We start from the raw sequence: 19960 nt of genomic DNA, 5'->3' as shown, positions 1-19960 counted from the left end.
AAGCAGTCTTGTCCAGTTGACGTGGAGCTATTGTAACTAAGAAAGCCGTATTAATGCTCTACTGGGGTCTCATAGTACCGTTATATTTAAGTGCTTTAAAGTCAGCAACGTCATTTATTTTGCTTGCCCTACAGCTTGTAACACCTACCTAGAGTGCAGTTTAGCTAGTTTAGCTACCGAATAAAATTCAGACATAACCTGCAGAATATCTTTCCAGTGAATGATTGCCCAGTGGAATGCCTCTTGATTTTTGAAATCCAATCTGCACAGACTAGACTGAGCTCTCACTAAGACGTTTTTGTTTCTCGTTTTGCTTTTTGCTGATGCTTATAAGGCACCTACTTACATTGACATCTTCCAGTCTCATGTCTTTAACAAAATAACATGTGATTTACGTTACAGATAGTAGAACATCAGAATCATGTGGAGATGCCTTGAAATGTAGTCCAGGTGCCCAGTTAGATGTGCATGTTTTCTGCCAACAGTGAATGGTCAAGTAGGGCCTATAGACACTGTGTGTTAACATCCTGTTCATTGTGTGAGGAGGAAATGATGCCTGTAGCCCTTTACACCCTAATATATAGTTTATAACATTTGTCCACGCACCTTGGCATTTGGCAAGTGTCTGTTTTACTGTTTTCTTTAGGTGGTTGAAAGCTGGTTGTGAGGGGTTTGGGTTGATATAAAAATGCTCTATTTTTTTCACTTAATAAATAATAGGCTATCAGAATTTGCACTCAGAACATCAGATTTTTCTGAAGCAGATTACTGCTTAAGTGGGAGATGCCTGTCCTGCTTGACACCATTTGTTAATGTGGTAAATGGAAAGTTACACACTGGAGTGGCATCTTTATAGATTTTTAAGTCTAAAGTAATTATAATGGTAGGAATTTGGGGCCAAACAGAAGAGATGGTGAAACACTAAGTGCTGTGTTTACGACCTTTTCAATTACACCAAGGAGACAGATCCATTTACCTGTAACTGTGCTGGTACTCTCTACCACACTCAGCATTTTAAGTTTTATAACATTTTGTTCTGATTAATGTATTATCTAAAGATTAGCAGTGAAGTGTTTTAAAACAACTTCCTTCCTTCCTTCCTTCCTTCCTTCCTTCCTTCCTTCCTTCCTTCCTTCCTTCCTTCCTTCCTTCCTTCCTTCCTTCCTTCCAACTTCTTTTCTCTCTCTCACTCGCTCTCTCTCTCTTTCTCTCCTTTTGAAGGAATTTTACTCTTGTCGCCCAGGCTGGAGTATGATGGCGACCTCCACCTCCCAGGTTCAAAGGATTCTCCTGCCTCAGCCTCCCGAGTAGCTGGGATTACAGGCACCAACCACCACACCCAGCTAACTTTTGTATTTTTAGTAGAGATGGGTTTTCACCATGTTAGCCAGGCTGCTCTCAAACTCCTGACCTCATATAATCTACCCATCTCAACCTCCCAAAGTGCTGGGATTACAGGCGTGAGCCACTGCGCCCAGCCAACCACACTTTCTGTTGTAAATCTGTCATTGCTAGAGAATGCGTTTTCCTCCCACATTCCATGGAGTAGTGTCAGCACTAAATGGGTATTTTAACAAAGGCACTTTTGAAAAAAAGGAAGTAGTCAAATATACCTTTAAGATAGAAAGCACAATTAATGGTATAGGGCACCTAATTATTTAATGGAAGGTTCAGACATGGAAAGGTTTGGGGCAACAGTGATAGGCTCTGTCTTCTAAACGAAATCTCTTGGAAATGAGATTCTTAGAGTTGGCTTTAGGATCAGAAAGCAGTATCTAATGTATAATTTATGTTCTGGTAATACAGCATGGGGGAAAGGGAATGTTGGGTTTGTGATTACTTTGAGCAAAATGAGAATTAGCTCAAGTGACTTGCAAAACTCGCTCAGGCAAAAACTACACAATTTGTAGAGCCTAGTACAAAATGTAAATGTGAGGCTCTTCTTAGTAAATTATTAGCATTTCAAAAGGGCAGCATCAGAGAATGAAACCAAACATGGGGTCCTTCTGAGTGTGGAGTCCTCACCAAGTCAGTCAGCCTCATCTGACTGCACAGGTCTCACACCCACTGAAGCTGGCTGGTCCTGCACATAGGTCGTTAGTGGTAGAGCTGGAACCAGAACTTGGGATTCTCAGCTGCTTGTACCGCGTTCTTTCTATGATGATAGTCGTCAGACTTTACTTGGGGACTTCAGAGTCTATGAAATCCTTGATGATTGTTGCAAGATAATCCCAAAGTGAGGCAAAAAAAGAAAAAAAGAAAAAAAAATCTGTATGTCATTTCACCTCTTTTTTTCCCCCACAAAATAGCAAGTTCGCCTCAACAGAAATGCTCTGATCTGAATGTGCTAGTTAATAGTGTTTTGGGTAAAAATAAATATAGAGAAACGGTGCTGATTCAAGGCCAACCTCTTCGATTCACATAGTGGAATCTTTAAAGAGAACTTCACTTCATGGTATCCCATAAATTCAAAGACAATCTGATCAAGTAATGTTTGCTAACATTAAACAACATTTAGTCATTTATAGAGTTGAACTATAAGTGGTCTGATTCCTAAATGTTAACTTTATTTTTTAATCTGTTGATGTTTACTTTTCCCTTTTCCTTGTTAACCCCTTATTATCTCCCCACAGAATAAAATAAACTCTAAATCTTCCTCTGTAAATTCACTTGCTAACTTGTACTGAATAATATGAAGTTAGAAGCCCATTGTGAGATGCCCAAACCCATTCTGGCTTTTATATATACACAGGTGTTCTTTGGATCTGTTCTTCATAATTGTTTAAAGCTTCTTCTTCTTCTTCTTCTTCTTTTTTTTTTTTTTTGAGATGGAGTCTCGCTCTGTCGCCTAGGCTGGAGTGCAGTGGTGTGATCTCCGGTCACTGCAAGTTCCACCTCCTGGGTTCACGCCATTCTCCTGCCTCAGTCTCCTACATAGCTGGGACTACAGGCGCCCGCCACCAGGCCTGGCTAATTTTTCTGTATTTTTTTAGTGCAGACAGGGTTTCACTGTGTTAGCCAGGGTGGTCTCGATCTCCTGACCTTGTGATCCACCCGCCTTGGCCTCCCAAAGTGCTGGTATTACAGGCGTGAGCCACTGCACCTGGCCCATAATTGTTTAAAGCTTCTAAAGTCAAAAACTACATTTGCAAAATTAGTTTTCTACGATTTTTTAAAAATCTCCTGACACAATTTACCATTAGAATGATGGAATGCTGTGCTACTTTAATTAAAGTATCATGGATCATAAATCTTTTTAAAATTTATTTTTATTATTTTTTTGAGACAGGGTCTCACTCTGTTACCTAGGCTGGAGTGCAGCAGCGCTATTATAGTTCACTGCAACCTTGACCTTCTGGGTTCAAGCAGTCTTCCTGCCTTGGCCTCTCGAGTAGCTAGGACTACAGACACATGCTACCATGTCTGGCTAATTAAAAACAATTTTTTTTTTTTTTTGAGACCAGGCTGGTCTCAAACTCTTGACTTCAGGGGATCCTCCCACTCCCTCCTCAGCCTGCCAAAGTACTGGACTTATAGGCGTGAGCCACCATGCCTGGCCCCAAATCCTACATCTTGATGGAATTTTGGAATTTCAGTTTTTTGGTCTTTTCATCTCGCACAGTTGAATGTCTAAGCCACCAAGGCGAGGGAGTTGGCTGTTCTTTTCTCAAATATTTTTAGTGATTAAGCTTCCACAATTGTAAAACCCCATTATTGTTGCTTAGCTTGGTTTTTAAGAAGTGATTCCTAACCTCTGTGTCCTTGTGTAATTTAAAGCTTTTTTTTTTCTCTCTCCTGTGTACACTAAACTTTGATTGACATTCTTTTTAGAAGAATATCTCATTTTTGTATGTATGTGCATGGGGGGTGTTGGGGATGGTAGGAGCTATCATCAGTTCGTCACAGCTTAGTGTTCTTGGCACGTAATGATGGCTTTCAGTTGCTGAGCCATCATTATTGCCAGACATTGTGGGAAGTGCTTTACACACAGTATCAAATTTCATCTTCGGAATAACCTTATGAGGAAGATATGTTATTGTGTTTGAAGATAAGATACAGTCTTCTTCAGTCTTCTTACAGTCTGTAATCCGTTACACTTTGAGGTGAAAGCCATCTCACTTTTTTTTGGGGGGGGGTTAAGACTATTTTATTTTATTTTATTATTTTATTCTTTTTCAAGACAGAATCTTGCTCTGTCGCCCAGGCTGGAGTAAAATGGTGCCATCTCGGCCCACTGCAACCTCCACCTCCCAGATTCAAGCTATTTTCCCTGCTTAGCCTCCCAGGTAGCTGGGGTTACAAGCGTGCACCACCACGCCAGGCTAATTTTTGTATTTTTCAGTAGAGACGAGGTTTCACCATGTTGGCCAGGCTGGTCTTGAACTCCTGACCTCAACTGATCTGCCTGCCTTGGCCTCCCGAAGTGCTGGGATTACAGGCATGAGTCACCACACCCAGCACCCATCCCACTCTCAAGTGTCAGGTGGAGGAGGTTTTATACTCAGGTATGTCTGACTTACGTCTGTGCTTTTCAACAATATGCTTTTAACTCTGTAACTTAATAAGCCTTGATTTTTTTAACATTCCTATGTAGACAAATTTTTATTCCTTTTTCATTTGTACTGTGTTCTGGAAATTATCGAATATTTATTCTCTAATTTTCTCAAAGCATTGAGGCCAGAGTTGAAGGTTGTGCTTTTATAGGGGATCACTATGATAAAGCAGTGTATAACTACAAATTCATACTTTTTCATTTGCATATGATCCATTACAGTGAAAGCTGATTTATTTTCTGTAGGCTCTATGTTAGATTATACTAAATGTGTTAGATGATTTTGATATATCTTATGTTTGTAAATATACAAGTATATATTTTTGTAAATAATTTAAACAAATTAAAAAATGTATGAGGTGAGAAGAAAAATTCTCTTAAGTGTTCACTATCCAGAGAAAAACTACCTTTTAAAGTTTGGTGACTACCCTTTAGAATAATTGTGTGTGTGTGTGTGTGTGTGTGTGTGTGTGTGTATGTGACTTACCAGTATTTCATTCAGATTTTTATGTGAATGCCTATTAACTTATATAAAATCTGTTTACTAATTTTATAGTATTCCATTTTGTGAATGTATTATTTATTTAGCTGTCTCCTTCTGATAGTTTATTTTTTATATGGATGATATGAATACTGTTTATAGCACATCTTTACACATATACGAGAAAACTTTTGATTGCTTTATTATACTTAAGTCATGTAAGTGAAATTGTTGTGTCTAACAGCATATGGGAGTCAGGTGGTGGCTCACTCCTGTAATCTCAACATTTTGGGAGGCTGAGGCAGGAGGATTGCTTGAGGCCAAGAATTTAAGACCAGACTGGGCAATATAGCAAGACCCTGTCTCAAAAAAAAAAAAAAAATTAGCCAAGTGTGGTGGCATGTGCCTATAGTCTCAGCTACTCAGGAGACGAAGACTGGAAGATCACTTGAGCCCAGAAGTTCAAGACTGTGGTAAGCTATGATGGTGCTACAGCACTCCAGCCTGGGTGACAAAGTGAGACCCTGTCTCTCTCAAAACCATGGATGGGGCATTATTTATTATTTGTTTTTCTTTTAACAAAATAGAAATCTTTAATTCTTCCATTAATTCCTTCTCTCTTTTTTGTTTATTTTTAAATAACAGAATTTCCAATAGACTTAAGCAACAGTGACTGAGTTACATTTGACTCAGTATAATAAGTACGGTTCTGTAAGTAGGACTTAATTTTAAATGATAGATATATTTTTAATTATTATAATAATGTCTAAAACTCATACTTTTCTCTGCAGATTAGTGCCTTTGTTGTTGGCAACATAATCAGTTCAGAATTAACAGGCTGGTTGGGGCAAACATCTGTCTTCCAGATTTATTAAAAAAAAAAAATGCAGCCTCAGAGTTGCAGTTACTGATTCTCGATACCAGCTCATATGCTCTATCTTGCATGTATTATCCAGCCACAGGCAGCATGCCAACAGGCCGCAGTGTGGATGAGTGCTCCTGCTGTTGGCAGTCCTTGTATTCTAGGGCAGCGGACACTGTCAAGGCCCAGTTAAGAGCAAAAGCCAAGTTGTGTCTTGACAGCCGAGACATTAGTTACAAAAGACTGTCTACTCCTTCTCTGGTTAATTTATTCATTTGGTCTCAGGACTCATTACTCCCCAATTACAGCTACTCCTATAAATGTTGGTCTATTGTGAACCAGTCACCCTTGATTGTTTACACTGTCTTTTCTGAGAAATTCTAGGTCCGTCAACTTAAAGGTCTAATAATAAATAATAATGACTCATTTTCTACAAGAGGGTTTAGAGATAATTTATTCCCCTATATCTTACTGCCTGTGCCATTTTTTTTCTAGCAAAACAACCTAATGTGATCTCTTAAACAACAACAAAAAAAATTAATTATCAATTGTTATATTTATGTGCTCAGAACATTTCCTTAAAATTAGGATTTTCAGATAGCCATTTTTGCTTGTCATTGATAGTAACAAGTTTGGCTCTTGCAGAAATGTTCATTTTCGTTAAATGACTGCACACATTAACTTCTACCTCTCACATGGGTATTTTTTAGTTTAGATAAAAACAGGTGAATATAATGTATAATTTTTGATGTCTTTGTTAACAACTATATTTTGATTCAAAAATTGTATCCATGAAATGAAATTAATCCTTGTAATTTCTCAGTAGAGAGTAATTATGTTTTTAGTTTAAATATTAAAATGTTCTAAAAATATCAAATATCTTATATGAGACCTTAAAATAGAAGGTCTTAATAACAATGTATTGTGTGCTTCTGATTTATACTAGACACTGTACTAAGGGCTCTTTTGTATTTACTCATTTAATCCTTACAACATACTTCTGTACTTGGTATTGATAGTCTCAATTTTATAGAGATGTTTTGCCCATGTATTTGTATCCGGATGCATTTAATTCCCAAGCTTCCTGGCAGCATATCTCCTCACTCGGCCTTGCACTTACCGTGTGTCAGGCACTCTGCCTAGTGTTTTACACAGATTATTCCATTTAATTCTCTTTTCTCTGACTTCCCCTCTTTCTCTTCTTCCTCTCTCTCTTCCTCTGTCCCTTCCTTTTCCTCTTTCTATTGCTTTTCCTACTCGTCTTCTCATTATTATTACATGATGTGATAAGGCAGAGAAGTATAGAATGAAAAAATTTTAAGTATATTATCTGAGGTCTTGTAGTTCTAGGTTGGCATTTTTGTTTCACAATGAGATTACGTATTACTGTGTTTTATTTTACATCAGATGTGGTATAGAAAAGCAATAATGGTAGCTTATTTTAATTAAGTTACAATTTATGTAAAAGGAGAGAAGGATTGAAAGAGAAGAAAGAGAAGGCATGGAGAGAACAAAGGAGAGGGGATCTAGCCTTTTTATTCTCTAAACTTACTTGCATTAAGTATTTACATAAAATGTGTGGTGAATTTGGTAATGGAGACAGAGATTGTAACATCCACGAGTTTTTATTAATCTCACTGTAATTACTTAGGTTTATATATGTGAAAAACAACAATTTTAGAGTATCTACAAGCCACATACTGTGCTGGGGCTTTTATACTCATAAGTGAGTATATTTTAGGAGTGTTTTGGGGAAATTCTTGTCTAGATATTATGGCATATATGGTTGTATAAAGATCAAAATTAATTAGAATAGTTTTTATTTCTGAACTTGAGCTTAGATACCATGCAGACATTCACTTTTTTAATTAGCAATGAGACTAGCAACCTTTCAAAAAAATTATGCTGCTCTGTTGGTATTTCAAGAAGTGATTTTTGTTAGCTCCTAAAGCATAGGTTGTAGGCCATTGAAAAGTGAAGTATATCATTTGAAGTTCTAAGCATAAGACATGCTTAATTAACCAACTTTTAATTACAACTAGTGAGAAATGGAGGGTATATATATATAGTTAAAAGACAAGACCTCTTACTCAATTAAAGGAGAAAGGGGAGAGGCATCACATGAGAGGGAAAATAAACCATGGAGGTCAGCTGAGTTGATCTAGTAGAATACAAAGAGCTTGGGAAAACTCTCTTCGTATTTTCATTCTTAACTGAATTTACAGATGTTTAATACATACACCGTCATTCTTTTTCCCCCAAATAACTGTTTATTGGAGCTTTATAATTTTGCAAATGAAGCTATCTTTTGGGGATTGCCCTTTCTTTAATTTAAATGATGCCAAATGTCTGCTAGTCATCTGGCGAGGAAAATCAGGACTACTTGGTGTTGCTATGCTGCCATGATCAAATTTCTCTTCTAAATAGTAGTCTCCAGTCCTTAGCTGACATTTCACACCAATTGCCCTGTCACTGTTGGAGGCTAAATCAGCATATTAAGAAGCAGCAAGTGGCACCTAATGCCTGCCCTGAGAAAAGTTACTAGGTTTTAGTTACCACAAAGATTCCCAGCTGCTCCTCCTTAAGTATTTTAGACGTGCTCACTGATTTGAAACAACGTTTTTCAGCTGCATGGAAGGCATACCGAATAAATACTGGAAGGAGGACAGTTTAAAGACTTAAAAGCAGTCTCTGTCAAGGCAGCCCATACTTTTCCTCTCAGCCTACACACACAGGGGAATTATCCCTGTGATCTGCCTGTGTTTTAAATTGCCACATAAGTAGGCATCCATTACAGAGGAAGCTGGCAGTGTACATTTTTGTTGTGTTTGTGTGACAGTAGTAATTTCCGACTTCTCCATTTAGTGACAGCATTTAAAAAAAGAAAATAATATATGCATTTTAAGAAGCAGTGAGCCCCAAAAGACTTCTAGGTACTCTTGGTAGCTTATGTACATGCAGAATCACATGTATGGTACAGTTAATGTTTACTCATTGGGTAATATTCAACTAACATTAACCAGTGAAAGACCAAGGTCTGCCTAATGTGGCTTTGATGACATTTGTACATCCTTTTCTGATTTACTTTGTAGTGTTAAGAGTGTATTACTGAATCAGATTAATATGGTTTAGCTGTGTCCCCGCCCAGATCTCACCTTGAATTGTTATAATCTCCATGTGTCAAAGGTGGGGCCAGGTGGAAATAATTGAATCATGGGGGCGGTTTCCCCCAAACTGTTCTTATGGTAGTGAATAAGTCTCACAAGATCTGATGGTTTTATAAATGGAAGTTCTCCTGCACAATCTCTCTTGCCTGCCACCATGTAATGCATGCCTTTGCTTCTCCTGTGCCTTCTACCATGATTGTGAGGCATCCCCAGTGGAGGTGGAACTGTGAGTCCATTAAACCTCTTTTCTTTATAAGTTACCCAGTCTTTATTAGCAGCGTGAGAACAGACTAACACACAGATATTTTGATTTATGTGTTAGCTACTGATTCAATAGCTTTAGTTTTCTTTTCTTTCAGATAGAACATTATTCTATTATATTTGGTTCTCATCAGAGAGGGAAAAATCTTATAAGCATGTCTCATTTTAAGGGTCCGGATTGTTCTCTTTGTGAGAATTTGGGAGTAGTGAGAGAAAGGAGAATTAGAGTTAGAACTGACAACGGTAAAAATATTTGATTTTCTTTTTAAATTTCAGTCAGAGAAGAAATAATTTTATTAATGTTTATAAAGGCAATAAGTAATGAAAGGAAATAATCGAGTTATCAACGACATATACCCGAGTACAAATAAGCAATGGTATTCAGTGAGACACTTTAGGAACACTTCTGTCCTGTCAGTTGTTAGAATAGTGTTGAATATTGTTAAAACAGTTATTTTAAATTCTTAAGTAGTTACTATATAAAATAATTAAAACTACCTTATTTATTATCTGTGTCTTTTAGGAATTCTTAGTGATTGTATTTAAAATGTATAATTATAGGTTTTAAAACATAAGCAAACTTATTTATCAAGTAAAATATATATTAGATTTTTGATCTTCAAGGGGTTTTTTGTTGAATTTTTTTATACCTAGAATTCCCATACTTTAAAGCAAATAATTTAAAAAAATACCACCTGGTGACATTGATCTAAGGATTTAATTTTAATTTCTACCCAGACCCAGTATTTACAAAATGTAAGCAGTGATTAACTGAAACTTCTTAAGAAAAAAGTATCGAGATAAATTTTGATTAATTCTACTGTTAGTGGGCATTAGTTGATTTACACTGTGTGTAGAATTAGTTGTGTGGTGATATACAATGTTTGTTTTATCTATTATTTTTCTAGAATTCTGATTTCTTCCCCTTCTTCATGTTATCAGTGGAGGATGACATTTTTAATTTGCATGTAGCAGGTTAATTTTTAAAAACCACCTTGTCTTTTAGTGTTATCTTACCTGATTTTTTTCCCAGCATACCTTTCTTTTTATTTGCAACATTTGCAACTTTCTTTTAGTGGTGTTCCTTTCAAGCAATATATAGCTTTTAATTTTTGATGCAATATGGTAATTTCTGTATCTTAATGAGAAAATCCAATCCATTGATGTTTACTTTAATGACTGAAAAACTTGTTTTTATTTCTTCCAACTTTTTATTGTTTAACAAAATTGCTGCTGTTGCTTTTTTTCTTACTGTATTTATTTCCATCTTTGTACATGATCATTTGAAAGTTGTGTGTTTTGAATTCATCATGGTTTCTATTATTTCCTTAGTCTTTCAATAACCCTACTATTTAAATATGGTACCAGCTATTTGGCAAATTAAGATGCACTTTATCTCTACACTGATGCTCCTTTCTCCCTACTTCTCTTGCCCTCCTCAATCCAATTGATACAACTTTAAGAGATAGGACATCTTGTTTCCTGTTTTTGTTTTTGTTGAGACTCTGTTGCCCAGGCTGGAGTGCAGTGGCACAATCTCAGCTCACTGCAACTTCTGCTTCCCAGGTTTCAAGCAATTCTCCTGCCTCAGTCTCCGGAGTAGCTAGGCGACAGAGTGAGACTCTGTCTCAAAAAAAAAAAAAAAAAAAAAAAAAAACAAGAAGGAGAAGAAAAAAAAGATAATATGCTTAACATTTAAAGCAGGAGAGACAAAGTTATTTGTTCCTGTTTCTTTAACATTGGAATATGATATGATATCATATGATATGGGGTGGTAAAACACAGGTTGCTGAAGCCACTGTTAACAGCAGTCATACCTGCTTTGACTTATCACATTTTCATTGGCATAATGATGGATAAGTTTATCTCAGGCATTTGTGTATCATATTAAAATGTCATTGTAACTGCTGCTACAGTGATGGGGTCGTTTTTTAGTCCGGAGAGAAGGGCTGCTGTTGAAAATCACAAATTAAAATTGGTAAATATTTTTTTTGCAAATATGAACAATGTAAATTAAATAAGATTTTATTTTATTATTTTTTAAACAGAAAAGGTGGCATGCAAACGATTGAGTGAAATAATTCTCTCAGCAGCTGTAAGATTACTAATAGTTAGCACACCTCACTAATGTTATACTTTCTTGCAATTCTTCCCACATATTGTTGATATTTACCACATTTGTTTTCTGTGCTTACTATAGGAACAAATAAGAATACTGTTTTTGCCAGAAGTCTCATTATTCTGGTGTTTGGAAGAATTGAATGAAAACAATATTCTCTGGCTCTCTCACATTCCTTAATGACCAACACATACAGCTGACTGGAAGAATAAATGCTTTCCGCATTGTGAACACAAGTAGAGTTCTTTTAGTGTCTATAAAAAATTAATGAAGACAAATCTAACTTTATTTTTTCTTTCAATTTTCAACTGAGCTAAGATGGCCAGTATAGCAAATATAGAAAAAATTAAGACAAGCAAACCAAAGTATTTACCTGTCTACCCTAGCAACCTTTGATCCTTTGAGATTCAGATATAAAAGAAACCCAAACATTATTGCGATTGAAAAAGTAAATGATTTAAGCATTATTTATTCATGTGATTCTTTTAGAAAGGTATATGTTCTCCCACAGAAGCACTGGATATATGTAAAAATCTACAAAAAGAATGTATACTACAGTAGTTTGCATTAAACAATACTGATCTAAATCATTGACATGATATGCAATATTATTTTGTTTTTTATTACTGATTTTGGAGTAATATTTTTTAAATTACAAAATATACATGTTCAATGTAGTAAAGATGAGAATTAGAACTACTTGAAATCCTATTACCCATAAATAAACATGATTTATATTTTTGGTGTACATTGAAAGAACCAAGGGAAAGTTTCCACTTTGCCCTCTGAAGGTATGCTGAAAATTAACCGACAAAAGGTACATTGAAAGGAGAAAAGGCACACACATTTTATTAACATGCACACATGTGCAGAGAAGTCATACAGAATATGAAAACTCAAAGGGCCAGTTGGGTGATGTTTTTATACCATGTTGAGGTTACAGAAGGAGTAGGGGCTTGGAGCATGGCAAGACTGGTTCTAGGAGAGAATGGAAGGCATGGGACAAAGGTGGTCTCGTTAGGCAGATGAAACTTCACCGATAATATCTCTGAGACAGAATGGATAGCATACCTTGTGGTTGATTTAATTTCTGAGATCTGCTGAAAAGTAGGGCCTCTGAGAAAGCCTGGTTATTTACTTCACCAGTATAGGTTTTTCTCAACTGATGCAAATCTTAGCAAAAGGCAGCTTTTTAGGGCTATTGTTGTCTGCAGGCCCTCTGAATAGCCATCTCCAAATAGGTCAAAGAAATATATTTGAGGGTGAAATCTTTTTGGTTTCCTTTAGTCTCCCATTTGAAACTTTATCTTCACAAAGTTTCACATATTATGCAAAGATTGTTAGCTATGGGCAAATTTGGGTTGGAGATTGTGAGATAGATTGGCAAAGAAGAAGAAAAAATAGGTAGATTGGAACACCTAGCTCATATTCTCTTGATATCAATCTGTTAGTCCTGAGGATAGGTCAGTTCAATTAAAGATATTCTTCATTCTCGGACATTGCATTGCAGATGGACTCTCAAACCAGGACTGTACATATGGTGCACTTAAATATATCGTTAATAACAGGCATTTCTGTGGAAACAGGAAAAACAAAGGCTAATGTCTGGACTTATCTGTAAATTAGGTTTTTTTAGAATTTGAAGCATCTTCAGTTTAAATGGACACAGTGGGAATCCACAGTCTTGGATTGTATTTCAAATCAAGAGTTTCTTTTATTTATTTATTTATTTATTTTGGATCTTGATTTAAGAAAACCAACTTTAAAAAGTATTTAAAAAATTTTTTTTTATTATTATACTTTAAGTTCTAGGGTACATGTGCGTAATGTGCAGGTTTGTTACATATGTATACTTGTGCCATGTTGCTGTGCTGCACCCATCAACTCGTCAGCACCCATCAACTCGTCATTTACATCAGGTATAACTGCCAACGCAATCCCTCCCCTCTCCCCCCTCCCCATAATAGGCCCCGGTGTGTGATGTTCCCCTTCCCAAGTCCAAGTGATCTCATTGTTCAGTTCCCACCTATGAGTGAGAACATGCGGTGTTTGGTTTTCTGTTCTTGTGATAGTTTGCTGAGAATGATGGTTTCCAGCTGCATCCATGTCCCTACAAAGGACACAAACTCATCCTTTTTTATGGCTGCATACTATTCCATGGTGTATATGTGCCACATTTTCTTAATCCAGTCTGTCACTGATGGACATTTGGGTTGATTCCAAGTCTTTGCTATTGTGAATAGTGCTGCAATGAACATACGTGTGCATGTGTCTTTATAGTAGCATGATGTATAATCCTTTGGGTATATACCCAGTAATGGGATGGCTGGGTCGTATGGTACTTCCAATTCTAGATCCTTAAGGAATCGCCATACTGTTTTCCACAATGGTTCAACTAGTTTACAATCCCACCAACAGTGTAAAAGTGTTCCTATTTCTCTACATCCTCTCCAGCACCTGTTGTTTTCTGACTTTTTAATCATTGCCATTCTAACTGGTGTGAGATGGTATCTCATTGTGGTTTTGATTTGCATTTCTCTGATGGCCAGTGATGATGAGCATTTTTTCATGTGTCTGTTGGCTGTATGCATGTCTTCTTTTGAGAAATGTCTGTTCATATCCCTTGCCCACTTTTTGATGGGGTGGTTTGTTTTTTTCTTGTAAATTTGTTTGAGTTCTTTGTAGGTTCTGGATATTAGCCCTTTGTCAGATGAGTAGATTGCAAAAATTTTCTCCCATTCTGTAGGTTGCCTGTTCACTGTGATGGTAGTTTCTTTGGCTGTGCAGAAGCTCTTTAGTTTAATTAGATCCCATTTGTCCGTTTTGGCTTTTGTTGCCATTGCTTTTGGTGTTTTAGACATGAAGTCCTTGCCCATGCCTATGTCCTGAATGGTATTACCTAGGTTTTCTTCTAAGGTTTTTATGGTATTAGGTCTAACATTTAAGTCTCTAATCCATCTTGAATTAATTTTCATATAAGGAGTAAGGAAAGGATCCAGTTTCAGCTTTCTACTTATGGCTAGCCAATTTTCCCAGCACCATTTATTAAATAGGGAATCTTTTCCCCATTTCTTGTTTCTCTCAGGTTTGTCAAAGATCAGATGGCTGTAGATGTGTGGTATTATTTCTGAGGACTCTATTCTGTTACATTGGTCTATGTCTCTGTTTTGGTACCAGTACTATGCTGTTTTGGTTACTGTAGCCTTGTAGTATAGTTTGAAGTCAGGTAGCGTGGTGCCTCCAGCTTTTTTCTTTTGACTTAGGATTGTCTTGGCAATGTGGGTTCTTTTTTCGTTCCATATGAACTTTAAAGCAGTTTTTTCCAATTCTGTGAAGAAAGTCCTTGGTAGCTTAATGGGGATGGCATTGAATCTATAAATTACCTTGGGCAGTATGGCCATTTTTGTGATATTGATTCTTCCTATCCATGAGCATGGTACGTTCTTCCATTTGTTTGTGTCCTCTTTTATTTCACCGAGTAGTGGTTTGTAGTTCTCCTTGAAGAGGTCCTTTACATCCCTTGTAAGTTGGATTCCTAGGTATTTTATTCTCTTTGAAGCAGTTCTGAATGGAAGTTAACTCATGGTTTGGCTCTCTGTTTGTCTGTTACTGGTGTATAAGAATGCTTGTGATTTTTGCACATTAATTTTGTATCCTCCAAGGCCAGGTTCAGTGGCTCATGCCTGTAATCCTAGTAATTTGGGAGCCCGAAGCCCGTGGATCACTTGAGTTCAGGTGTTCGAGACCAGCTGGCCAACATGGCGAAACACCATCTGTACTAAAAATACAAAAAATACAAATAATACAAAAAAAATTAGCTGGGCATGGTGGTGCACACCTGTAATCCTAGCTACTCGGTTGGCTGAGGTAGGAGGATTGCTGGAACCTGGGAGGCAGAGGTTGCAGTGAGCTGAAATCGTGCCACTGCACACTCCAGCCTGGGTGACAGAGTAAGACTGTGTCTCAAAACAAAACAAACCAAAACAAAAACAACAAAAGTTTCAGTGAACTTTGTGAGTCTACTTCAATAGTCATGAAGACTGTTTATATATTAAGTGGCTACAGTGGTTTCTCCCAACGTTTGTGACAGATTGTCCAGCTTCAGTTTGCAGGACTTTAAGAAAAGCACAATTTTTATTTCTAGTGATTTTTAAGTCAGAATGGTGGATGCAAAATTGGAAACAGTAGTTTGGAGAATCACAGTCAGCTATTAAAGGAGACTGAAAGTTTAAGATTCAGTCCAGATTGCAGGAAATAATAAAATCTGAAAAACAAACAAGATAAACTTCAGTGAGCTAGAAACTAGTAACAGGCATACTATAGTAAGACCAATTTATTTATAAAATAAGTTTTAGTCTTATTAACTTTGGCCTGATTATTTGCGTAAAGTGCAACAAGGGTAGTGATTAGTCATATAGGCCATAAGTTGACTTTGCTGTAACTTTTTCATATGAAATTTCATGTTAGACTTTTTAAAATCTCTTGAGGTTTAGAGTCAAGCCAAAGACTGTGTCTGTAATACCAGTCTGAATTGAGTAAATTGCTGTCTTCTCAAGGTCCCTAAAATATGTTGAGGTTCTTGGGGGCCTGTCAGAAAGTGACATAATTTACTTATCACAACAAGGTCAGGAATTTTGTAAGGGAACTGTGTAGGCAAGGTAGCTGGGCCAGTCTTTTTCCAAGTCTGTTGGTGTTATAAGGTCAAACCCAGTGCTTCAAAGCAGGCTGGTCACATTTTAAAATATGTCTTTCTAGTCAAAGCCTGCGTAAAATAACCAGTGTCTTCAATTGTTACAAAACAAAACAGATTGTTATTCAACTTACACAAATAACTATATTGCTATAAAATAAGAATACTCACAAATAGCTTCCAAATTCTGGAGAGAGCAGTAGAGAGAAAGGTAAATGTTTAAATTGTGCTCATAAAAGTTTATTCTACCCAATTGTTATAAACTGTGAGTAACTTGAAAGAAAAAATATATATTTTTTTGATTTTGGAAAAGAACTGTAAAAAGTAAACAGCATAAACAATATTTCAGTCAAAAACAGTGATAAAAAATTAGTTTAGTCCTCCATCAGTTCAACTAAATGTAATTCTTGTTCTGCTTGATACTAGGTTAGCAATTTTATGAGTCTAGTTTTATTTTTTTATTTTTTTTGTATTAGAGTTTCAGAAATTCTTACCTAGTGCATTTGTATGATCTAAAAAGCTGTCAGAAACATGTATTTAAGAATACTTGTAGTCTTTTCCATGAACCTCCTTGAAGACATACTATTTTAGGATTTGCAAAAAGCTTTTATGGACAAAAAGCATCAGAATAATCAATTTATTATGACAACAAGATTTAAAATGACCATGGTTAAAGATGGAACTAACAAGGAGTTTTGTTATTTTCTGTGGCATACAGAAATTTGACACATCAGATATTTAGGAATCTCATCAAATGTTGGACACATATTAATTTATACACATATAACTCAAGATTAAACACCATTTCTTATTTGACAAGGTGGTCTATACAATTTAATAAATAAAATAAGCCTTACTGTCTCTCTTTTGGATGCTTTAGGGTTCCTCTGTAACACCCCAGAACTAATTTGTGGTCAGAACACTTAATTTACAACTTAAAATTTGATTCTGTGAAGCCTATTAAACATGTCAAAGGTTTAAAACACTTTATCAAAAATAGGATCACAGGTCGTTGTGAAATAATAGTCATTCATTTAGCCAAAGTGATAATTAAAAGATTTCAAAAAGCAAAACCCTTTACTGTTTGTTAGAGAGGAGACTCAAGCTTTCCAAGTATTAAAAGACCTAGTAAAGACATCACGAGTCACACAGAATCTGTTTCTCTCTCCCTTCCCCCTTTTTAAAAGTTTTCCTAAAAGGTAAACCAAAGTCTTTTACTGTTTCTTATTACTACTATATGAAAATCGTATTCAAAAGAAAAAAAAGAAATTATAGCTTTGCATTAGTATGTGTTTTTGATATGAAGGCTCAATTTAAAAACCATATGAATAAATTTATTTAACTTTATCCATTCAACCTTACAAAATTTGAAATTCTCCTTTTCCCTCAACTTTCTATGCCCATTTAGTTTTATCTGCATCATTTTTCCCTTCATTTTGAAGCAACCTTTAAATAACCTCTAAACTAGACAAAATTATTTTCTCGACAAATACACATACATCATCATACCTTTTGTAACTTTTCTTACCGAAGAATGTATCTGCTAGTTTCTTGTACACATTACATATAGAATTATTTATTTAATAGATTTAATTATATTAATTTAAATATTAACTGTTAGTTACCTTAATTTCTAGTGAAAACCTAGGAAGTAATTTTGAACTGTTTCATATCAGTATTTGTAGATGAAAACCATTTCATAATTTGTAAGAAAGATATGTTTTCTTAGTTTTTAATTAACAGATCTAAATATATTTAGCTTTCCTATACCATATAAAAATAAGATGTTAAAGCATATAAATTTAGAGTTATATTTAATAGTTAATGTTATAGTACTTTTAGCTTAGAAATGATACAGACATACAGATACTTTTATGACTATTATTTAATTTCACATAACAAGACTTTTAAAGACTTTACTGAAAAGTATTTTGAAACTATGACACAGGTGCCCTTGCGAATGTCTTCCCCAGTTGTCATGGGTTCTGAGTTACTCACATGGCATTCAGGACAGGTATGAAGAACAGGGACTGTCTGGGTCCTGGATCCATATGCCAGGTTTACAACCCAGGACAGAGGACAGAAGTGTGAACATGGCACTTGGTGGGCCACGTGCCATGGACACACACGTTTCCAGGTCTTACTATGGCCACCTCTCCAGACTCCGGAGTCCAGAGGCTCAAAACCAAAGATAGAAGTTCACATAAAGATATTTACAAGGATTTGGAAGAATCAAGCAGCCAGCATTTACAGCTTTAGATTTCAGACAGATTAGACTAGCATAAAAAATATTACAGAAGGAGCAGTTTCATGACCTTGAAAATTGTAGCACAGACAGTATAAACCTATCTAACCAGTAGACCCAGGCAAAAATGTCTGAATTATATTTAGTATAGTTCTAAAGACTTTCCATTTTATCAATTATTATTATTGTTATTATCATTATTATTATTTTGAGACGTAGTTTCACTCTTGTCACCTAGCCTGGAGTGCAATGGCGTGATCTTGGCTCACTGCAACCCCTGCCTTCCAGATTCAAGCAATTCTCCTGCTTCAACCTCCTGAGTAGCTGGGATTACAGGCACCAACCACCATGCCCAGCTAATTTTTATATTTTTAGTAAAAACGGAGTTTCGTCATGTTGATCAGGCTGATCTTGAACTCCTGACCTCAGGTGATCCACCTGCCTTGGTCTCCCAAAGTGCTGGTATTACAGGCATGAACCACTGTGCCTGGCCTTTATCAACAGTTTTAAAACTAGCTTTGTTTACCAACGATTATGTTGGTTCACTTAGAAGTATCACATATACACAACAGATATAGACATATAACATAAAGAGACACAGAATCAAATCTTATAGCTTTCATTGAAATTCTCATTTGCCCACTTTCAAATAGCCCTTCTCCACCCCATTTAGACCAATCTTGAGATCACCTGTTTCATTGCCCTATGCAACTGTTAGCTAGGCAACTTTAAACTTGCACTTCTAACGGGATGGCCCTAGGTGAATTAAGATAGAAAATTTCTGTCTCAAAGACAGAGAACTTAGATGTAAACATCGTTATTTGCCAAGACAAAGAAGGGCATAGGTAAAGGCCCATTTAAGACAAATAGCCAGGAAAAATACCTTAAACAAAAGTTTGTTATGGAAACTTTTAAGGGAATACCTTTCCCATTATATAGGTTTCCAGTGGTTTTGGTGTAGAGAGGGAAGATTCCCTTACAGATGGAGAGTTTTCTTACAGATGTAAATTTTTTTTACAGCAGGTTTGAAAATGGGCAGCAAAATATTGAAAAGTTGTATTTGGAAGATCCATTTAGTTGAACAGGTGGCTTTTTAAGTTTCTGTTTCTTAAATTAACTAGATTATTGATTTCAGGGTGGAGCCCATGAATGAATTACGGCTGAACCTACTTATGACTGTTGGGGCTCTATGAGGAAGATAGGTTACCCAAAAAGGGGACAGTGGTACCTTGGCTGTGTTTTGAAGGCATATGAGTGTTCCTAGAAGTCCCTTTTCGATCCCTTTATGTGACAACCATAACTCTCATGTTTCCTTTCAGTACATTTTTATCCATTGATTGGCCAAATGAAAGAAATATGGGTTTGAAGGGGGAACAATCAATGATTAAAGGGAACTGGGTGGAAGACTGAAAGTGGTAAAAGGAGGGCAAGAATCAAATGGAGCATTGAGTCCAAGAGGAGCCAGTGTGGATACATCTTAAGCTTCCGAAAAGGCCAATGAAGTTTTAGTTTTTTGTTTAAGCAAAACTCTTGCCAATAAGAAAGGAAGTCAACAGAGGGACTGAACATACAATTAAGATGGC

General features: G+C 36.2%; 1 protein-coding gene across 8 annotated transcripts in view; it reads left to right on the top strand.

The window, feature by feature from the left end:
* Positions 1 to 19960, top strand: part of CACNA2D1 (calcium voltage-gated channel auxiliary subunit alpha2delta 1) — a 501837-nt gene that overhangs the window by 118770 nt on the left and 363107 nt on the right. The window lies entirely within an intron of this gene.

This window comes from Macaca thibetana, chromosome 3 (genome assembly GCF_024542745.1).
Source record: "Macaca thibetana thibetana isolate TM-01 chromosome 3, ASM2454274v1, whole genome shotgun sequence".
Taxonomy (NCBI): domain Eukaryota; kingdom Metazoa; phylum Chordata; class Mammalia; order Primates; family Cercopithecidae; genus Macaca; species Macaca thibetana.
Note: the sequence above shows the minus strand (reverse complement) of the source record. Positions and strands in the feature narration are given on the sequence as shown.